Source organism: Hydra vulgaris, chromosome 08 (genome assembly GCF_038396675.1).
Source record: "Hydra vulgaris chromosome 08, alternate assembly HydraT2T_AEP".
In the NCBI taxonomy this organism is placed as follows: domain Eukaryota; kingdom Metazoa; phylum Cnidaria; class Hydrozoa; order Anthoathecata; family Hydridae; genus Hydra; species Hydra vulgaris.
The window spans coordinates 11,388,254-11,396,749 of NC_088927.1; the positions used below are offsets into that span (position 1 = coordinate 11,388,254).

The 8,496-nt window shown below is 27.2% G+C and overlaps 2 long non-coding RNA genes across 2 annotated transcripts; both read left to right on the forward strand.

Annotated features, from left to right (window-relative positions):
- The first annotated feature begins 408 nt into the window (after positions 1-408).
- LOC136084174 (uncharacterized) lies at positions 409-8,496 on the forward strand. The gene is made up of 3 exons (XR_010640375.1): positions 409-658; positions 7,090-7,226; positions 8,222-8,496. It is a non-coding gene; the product is annotated as an uncharacterized LOC136084174 (long non-coding RNA).
- LOC136084173 (uncharacterized) lies at positions 1,918-2,518 on the forward strand. Its single transcript, XR_010640374.1, has 2 exons — positions 1,918-2,102; positions 2,204-2,518. It is a non-coding gene; the product is annotated as an uncharacterized LOC136084173 (long non-coding RNA).

Sequence of the window (8,496 nt, forward strand, 5' to 3'; positions counted from 1 at the left end):
AGTTTTATTTGTCTTTTCTGTTTTTATATATTGTTATATATATATTATATAAAATATTATAAATCTTTTTTTTTTTTTGAGATTTATTATTTTTAATATTTTGTTTGCTTTTTGTAATAATCAATTTTACAAATAGTAATAAATTTATCAATAATTTAATTGTTGTTTTTATTGATATTCATCCTCTTGTTATCATTGTTATTATTACTATTATTTTTATTATTATTATTAACATTTTGGGTTCTATTATAACTGATTCAAATTATAATAGAATCAAATATCAGTTTTAAAGTGTCTATTTCAAACTAGGAAAATTAAATTATATTCAGGGATATAAATTCTGGGGAACCCTAGAATATACATCCCTGAATATAATTGTTTATGATTGTTAGGTATTTACATATAATTGATAGGTCATTTTTTTAGTATAATATTTTTTTAATTCAATTTATTTTTTATTAGTTCTTATATTTTTATTGAAATTTAAATTTGCTATTTCTTACAGGTTTTCTTATTTATCAAATTTTTGAATATTTCAATGTGGTCTATGTGTGGAAAGAACACTCTAGAGTAATTGAAGATGTTATTCCTCATAGTTTGATTGAAGCAGATGTATTGCGTTGGCCACCAAAAGGATTTTCATGGAAAAAAGCAATGAGTAAAAATATTCTTTCAAGTGATAATAGGCTACCTTTTCCAACTTTAAAAATAAAGTTGACACATGGTCAAATACTTAAATTTACTATTTTAATATTTACTTATTAATTCAAACATAACATATGTATGAATATATTTGTATTAGTTTAATAGTTTAAAAATATTTTGTAGCTGATAAAACTGAGTGTGAGTATACATCTCAGGATAAATGAATAAAAGAGAAAGAAAAGAATGGTGATGAGATTAAGTGTTAAGAACTTGGAATTGATTTATTGGTGTTTCATGATGATACAAATTCAAAGCCCTTTGGAAATAATAATACTTCACACTGAAAGCGAAAAACACATTTAATAAGTGATTGCAATGATTGTGAGGATTCAACACCATTCAATTGGAACCACCAGTTATCAAAAAGGTTTTGAAACAAAAAAGTTTTATCATAAATGGTAATTATTTCATTACTTTAAATAAAAGTTTTGTAAAATGCCCATGTGGCGTTATTCGTTATATAGTAGTGGTATCACAGGGTTGTCAAAATGTTAAAAATCAGGGAAAAGTTAGGTAATTTGTTTTAGGTCAGGGAAAATTTATGGAGTTTAAATTATTTTCAGAACAAACCAAAGAAAACTTTCAACTTATTAAATTTTTTTTCACAATTTGTTTTTATCGATTATTTTTATTTTGTTTGTCAGCAAATATAAATTCAGTTGTGATTCTGGAAAAAATCAAAGAATTTAATTTTTAATGTAGGTGGCCACCATGTATAAATGATTAAATAACGCAGCAGTATTATGCAAAGGTAAAAAAGTGGTGAAGCCAAAAATTACTACACTCTGGCATTGCACAATAACAATTCTGAAAACTGAACTTATGTTCATAATTTTCTGCAATGATTTTAAAACTGTTTAAATTTTTCCATTTTAGCAAAATTGTTTACTTCAGATGAATTTATTCAAATTTCAAATTCAAGTTTAACATATCGTATATGAAATGCTTTGCATTATACAGTTATTTAAATTTTTAATTATCAATTAAGTTAGAAAGGTGATTTATTTTATTTTACTATAAATTTATTTATTGTGAGTTTAAATTTATTTATTGTCTGTTATAATTTATTTATTGTATAGTTGATAAAGTTAAGTTTAGATTTTTTTAAATCCAAATTTTAATACTAAATAATTTGAGAATATTGTATAAATTGTGTCAAAATTTTTTGAACTATATATTATAGTTTTTAATAAACAGAAAAAGTATATTAAATTATTTTTTTTTTTAGGTTTTCAACAACAAGTTCTGGCATTTCAAAAAAAAGTTGTTAAATGTATGACAACTTTAATTTCTTAACAATCTCCATTATCTTTATTAGACATAGAGTTTATAAAATCAAAAGAAGAGTTTTTCCTGTTGAAGAAAATATGAAATTGGATTCATTCCTAGATGAAAAAGTAAGATTGATATATCGATATTATTGAATGTTGGTACACACATGTGCGTGTGTGTTCGGACAATTAGCTACTTCTAGTTTAATGTGACTTTTACTTCTTAGATTGTACAATAAAAGCCTACAGGAGGGCTTGATTACAAAGATATGATCAAGAATATAATCAAACGATTTTTTACCGATTTTGTCATGAAATGGGTGAAATGAACAAGCCAAAATGAGTTATCCTTTGGCGAACCAAGACCTGCAAAACAATATACAAAGTAGTGACGCTCAAGTACCTAAAGATGACGGAAAAAGAATTTTATCAAGTTGTTCAGAGCCTCCTTAGAAATGCCCCTGCACGAGCAAAAAAGATGACAGTCGTAAAAAAATAATATTGATATTGTATTTTTTATTGTAGATATGTAGTTCCTTTTACATTTTATTTATTAATTATCTTAAACATAAAAAAATATAAAATATGATTTTAAATATAATTTAAGTCTGTTTTATTAGTCGATTCGGTATGTATTACTATAAATGCTGAGAGAACGTCGAATAGATGTCTCGGCAAGACGTCTTAAAAGTGTTAACAAATAGACGTCTAAAGACGTTCTTTAGACGCTCAAGCGAGTTTTCAATTAGACGTCTATGAGACATCTAATACTAGACTGTTTACAGACATCTGTCGCAATACGTCTTACAAACGTCTATACAAGACGTCTCAAAGGTGTTAACAAATAGACGTCTTAAGACGTACTTCAGACGCTTACTTAAGTTACCGTAAGACGTCTTATAGACGTCTTTGTGCCGGCTGGGATGTAGCGACCAGACTATAATTAAAAAAAATTATATAAAACTTTTAACATTTTAATCTTTTCAAAAAACATTTTCAGTTGTTTATAAAATACGGCTAAAACTACATCAAACTTAGGTTTGAAATATGTTAGTGTATAAAGGATACACACCATTTATCTAAATTAAAAGATTCTGTTTAACATGCATTTGCAATGTTTTAGTCAAATTGTCCATAATTTATTGGATTTTTATATTTCTTTTAGGAAATCTTTTTACACAAAGTGGAAATATCGTTGTCACTTTCTTCTAAATAATTTATAAAGTGTTTTTTAAATTATTTAGAAGAAAGTTATTGAAATTATTAAATCTTATTTTTTTCTAACTGCAGTAATAAAGTTATCCTCAAAGGCCATCACTCTTCTTCATTTCTAATAATTTTTAGGGTACCGCAAAGTTCTGATCTTCAGAAAGATTATTACTCAATTGCAAGTAATGATCTTCCTAACATTCTTACATCTAAAGTTGTTCTATTTGTTGATTACTCAACCTTTTTTAAAAATCTTCACTTGGAAGCGAAGATGTTAAAAAAAAAATAATAAAAAACCAAACTCTTGTCTTGACAAAATGTCTTTACTTTTTGATCATTTAGAACAGGTAGTCTATTTTGAATCTGATTTATTTTCTGTAACAGCTTGGTGCTTGCAGTGGCTTGTGAGTTCACCAAAAGACCTTCACCAAAACTCAGTTACTGCTAATAACTATTGCAATATTTTTAACATTCCTACATTGATGAATAGCAACCCTCTCACTGAGTCCTCTTCCTTCAGTCTTCTTAGATTATAGATCACTACTGACAACTGATGGAAACTATATATACAATCTATTGCTAAGTTAAAATCTACTAAGGTTGTTTCTCTCTATCGTATTCACCTTTTCCTTTTTTCCATTTCCATTCTCTATCTCTATAAGTTTCTTATTTATCCATGTATGGAATACTAATGTCATACTTTAATGATGCTTGTATTATTTTAGCTATTGTATCTGCTTTACTTTTCAAGCCTAAGCCACTCTCCCAATGTCATAAGGTTGCATCTCTGTCTATTTTCTGCAAATAATCATAATCAGTGCTCAACTGAAATATCATCTCCAGTTCAATCCATCAAAAACTCATTCTTGTTTAACACATCACTCAGCTAAGTTGCATACTTTTACTGTATCTATCCCTTCATGTTCTAAAAACTTCTAATTTTTTCCTTGCTTATCAATGCCTTTGAACTTTCTCCCATATTTGGTCTTTAACATTGTTCTTTGTTTTTAGCGGTTGCTTGCAGCCTTGTTCTGAAGAGAATTAGTTTAAAAAAAAAAAAACTGCCAAAATAAGGAGTATCTGGAATTTGGGTGCTAAAAAGACCATGAGGTTTTATGTTGTGCCATGCAAACAAAACTTTTTTTATTTAAGTGTATTTGTCTTAAAATAGCAATCTCAACCTTTCAAATGTTGCAACTCCTTAATAACATTTGCCAAGTTGTAGCAACCACAACAATAAAATTAACAACTCGTAAATCAGTTAATAAGGTTGCTCCTAAATTACTTGCATTAGATGGATATGGAGAAGCAAAGGCTATATCTTGACATATCTAAAACTTTTGATAAAACTTGTCATGCTGGTATTCTCCATAAACTTGCTTTATATGATGATCTAAAAAGGTTTTTTAGATTACCATTTATTTTCTTTCTAATCACTTTATTAAAGTCGCCCTCAAAGGCTAACACTCTTCTTCATTTCCAGTAACTTCTGGGGTACCACAAGGTTCTACCCTTGGTCTTGTTCTGTTTCTTATCTACTTTATACGTGCTTGCCACTCTCTTACTCCTGATTCCATTCTCTCTGCAAATCCCTTATTTGTCCATATATAGAATACTGTTGTCATATATGGCTCTTCTAATGATTACTCTTTCTCTTCTAGACAAGTCCAAAAATGCATTGTAGATGTAGTTAGATCTTTCTCTTTTCTACAAATACTATCATGATTGTTTCTCTAAAGAACTATAATTTCTTGTTCCATCAACAAAAATTTATTCTCGCTTGACTCGTCATTCAACAAAGTCTCATCCTTTTAATGTATCTGGCCCTCCATTCTCTAAAAGCTTTTTTTTGCCTAGGTTTTTTCCCTGCACTTCAACCCTTTGGAACTCTTTCCCATATTCATACTTTCTTGACTCATAGAATCTACATAGTGTTATGTACAGCTTAATAGTGTTTGCTTGCAGCTTTTTGTTGTTTTTTTATTTACTTAGACATAATAATTACATTGTCTGCATAAAAAAATTTATTAAAGAACCAGTTGGTACAAACAACAACACAATTTATTTAGACACTCTCAGAATGGTTCTTTTATCAAGTGTTAAAACCGTAGTTGAATGTGAAATTTTGGTTTTTAGGTTTGATTATTACAACATTTGTGTCATTAGGTACATTAGGCAATTTTGTTACACTAATTTACTTTAATTTTATTACTTTTAATTTTCTTTAATTTGCCTCAAGCTGGAGTAGATAGTTAATAAGAAAATAAGAGTTGAATCAAAAATAAAAAAATTTAAAGTTAACTAGTAACTATCTTGTTTGAACAGTAAGTTTGAAAAATCAACATAAATAAACGGTTGCGAATATGCTTATGATGGCAGTGTTCAAGGTAACCTTTTTTTTTTTACTCAGAAAAAGATTTCAACATTCAGATTGTAAGTTTATTCTTTGACTTTTTACCATTTGCGGAACACTATTTGTTTATTGTAAATAATAATAACAATGTTCGGTCAATATTCACAATATATGCAAACAACAATGCCTAAAGCAAATATAGTTTTTCTCACCAATTTATCGAAAGCTAAATTAATTTGGCTTTAGAAGCTGTAAATGACAAAAATATTTTATCTTTATGAATTAAATCAACTCCGGGAGTTGATTTATTTCTTAAAGATAAAATATTTTTGTCAGTTATAGCAGTTGCAAAAACTGGCATAAGTGCGCAGAATAAATTTGCAAACATTGGCATAAGTGTGCCAAACAAATTTGCAAACATTGGTATAAGTGCAAACTGTCATAAGTGCGAAGCAATTGCAAAAACTGGCAGAAGAGCGAACTGGCATAACTGCGAATTGGCATAAGTGCACCAAAAAAAATTGGAAATATTGGCATAAGTGCAAATTAGTATTTTGCACTTATGCCAATGTTTTCAAAATTTGTTCTGTGCACTTATGCCAGACGCCATTTGTGTCGATTGGCACTTGTGCCAGTTTTTGCATCTGCTTTGCATTTATCAGTCTTCACCGTTTAAAATTTAATGCCAGCGCACATGGTCATTTTAGTCTGCGCGATTTAAAAAATTCATTTTTTTCTGCTATTTAAATTAAAATAAAAATAGAGAAAAAAATGCTTTGAGTAAATTCTAGATAAAATAATTTATGAAAAAGGTCACATTTCATAAAAAATGAACAAATAAACAAAAGTTTTGTAAAAATTAAAAAAAAATCACTTTTAGTTTTTTGGAAAGTGCTTTTTTATGCACTTGTCAAAGTTTTTGCGGGCATGTGGGCAACCGCAAAAACACTTGAGCGTGAAAGTGCTAGCTAAATGGAGAAGGTTAACTTATGCCATATGACACTTATGCTAATGTTTGGAAATTTTTTCGGTGCACTTGTGCTAGTTTTTGCAACTGCTTTGCACTTATGCCAATTTGCACTAATGTCAGTTCGCACTTATGAAATTTGCGCTTATTCAGTCATCCCATCAACTCCTCTTATTTTGAAAACTACTGTTTATGCAAAGTTGCACAAAATCTCATCTATCAGGGGCTTGCTGTTGTCTGTTGTTTTTAATAAGCATAATCTTTGTTTGGACCTTTTTGTTGTTTAGAACATTTCCATAAAAATGTATTATTTATAAGTTATTTTTATAACCTTATCTTTATATATCAATAAACTTACATTAAACCTAAAGATTTAAATATTTAAAAAAATAATACTTATTTATATATATATAAATAATATATTAATAATAAATAACTTATACATTTTTATGGAACTTATTTTTCAAAGAAATAAAAATTATTTTTTTAAAAAATGAAAAAAAGTTATAATTTTATTTTTATGTGTATTCTTTTAATTTTTTATTATTATTTGATTATGTTCATAAACTTGCTTTTTTATTTAGGGTCAAGTTGTTGTATCTTCGGAGTTTGAGGATATGTTTAACAGTATGCTTGTTGGTAAAATATTAACAGCATTGGCAACCAAGTCTTATCCTTCCCTTAAACCTCTTGGGAGTGAAATTGAAGATCTTCTTGAAAGGTTTTTTTTTTCATTTTTGCTGTTTGTATTTAACTTTCATTTATAATTATTACTTATAACAGTATATGTTTTCAATTAAAAAGATTAAACTTCTTCAATGATTCGATTAATAATGGGATCCCTAAGGTGTTTTGGATATTTGGTTTTACTTCACTCAGTCTTTTACAGATTGGCACTCAGTCTTTTCTTACAGATTGGTTATAGGGAGTTTCATTTTAATATCAAAACAGTTTAAACTCAAAAAAAAATTAACTGAATTATTGATACAGTCACTTACTGAATCAACAACTCAGTGATAACCAACGGGGTTCAATCAATGTTAATAAATCAATATTGTATACTGATAGAAATAATTTCAATTGTTTAGAATATATTTAAAAAAAAAAAAAAAGTATTTTTGAAAAGTGATTTTCTACTTGTAAGTATATAAATATATTTACCTGGAGGAAAATATTTAATAAATAAAATACATATTAAATCAACTTTGAAGTTGAGACTATGAAATCAATCTTTCTTCTAATTTATTTTTTCTCAAATCTTTTTTAAACTTAACTGTTAATAAAGTTCTCTAAATTTTTTTTGCAAACTAAGTTAAAGTTGCTTAATTTAAACAGTTCTTTTTCTATATCTATTTAAAAATAAAAGAGTTTGTGAATAACACAAAAACATTTTTATTTTAAAGATGTTAAAACCTATTTAAGAAGTAGTCTCTTTGTTGTTTAGGTGTATCTCAAAACTTTGCTCGGAAGATTCCATTGATCACGTTTGTTTTCAGTTTTTTATAATAAAAGTTACAGATTTAAGTAAAAAACCTGAAAAAAATTGAAATTACAATCGTATAATTATTTTTCACTTCATATGTTGGATATGCTGTGACCTAATCAAAACAAATTTACTCTAATTTTTTTAAATATATTCTAGATTTGATAAATGTGTTTTTTAGATATTTTTTACTTCCTAAAGTTAAATAAATATATTTTATAAATGTTTTACAGGATTTATACCTAAAAGCTGCACGATGGGATCATGAAAAACACAAATTAGGAGAATCGTTTTTCAAAGTTTTGTACGATGAAATGCCTGTATCTTTTATTTATATTTTATATAAATAAAAGATACAGGCATAGATAAAGATTTGTACGATGAAACTTTATCTTTTATTTATATTTTATATATTATAAGATTTATTAGAAATTTTAGTTTGCATGTGCTTTTTGTAACTAGATTTTTAGTAACAAAAAATTTAAAAATAGTATTAAATTTTTTTGCT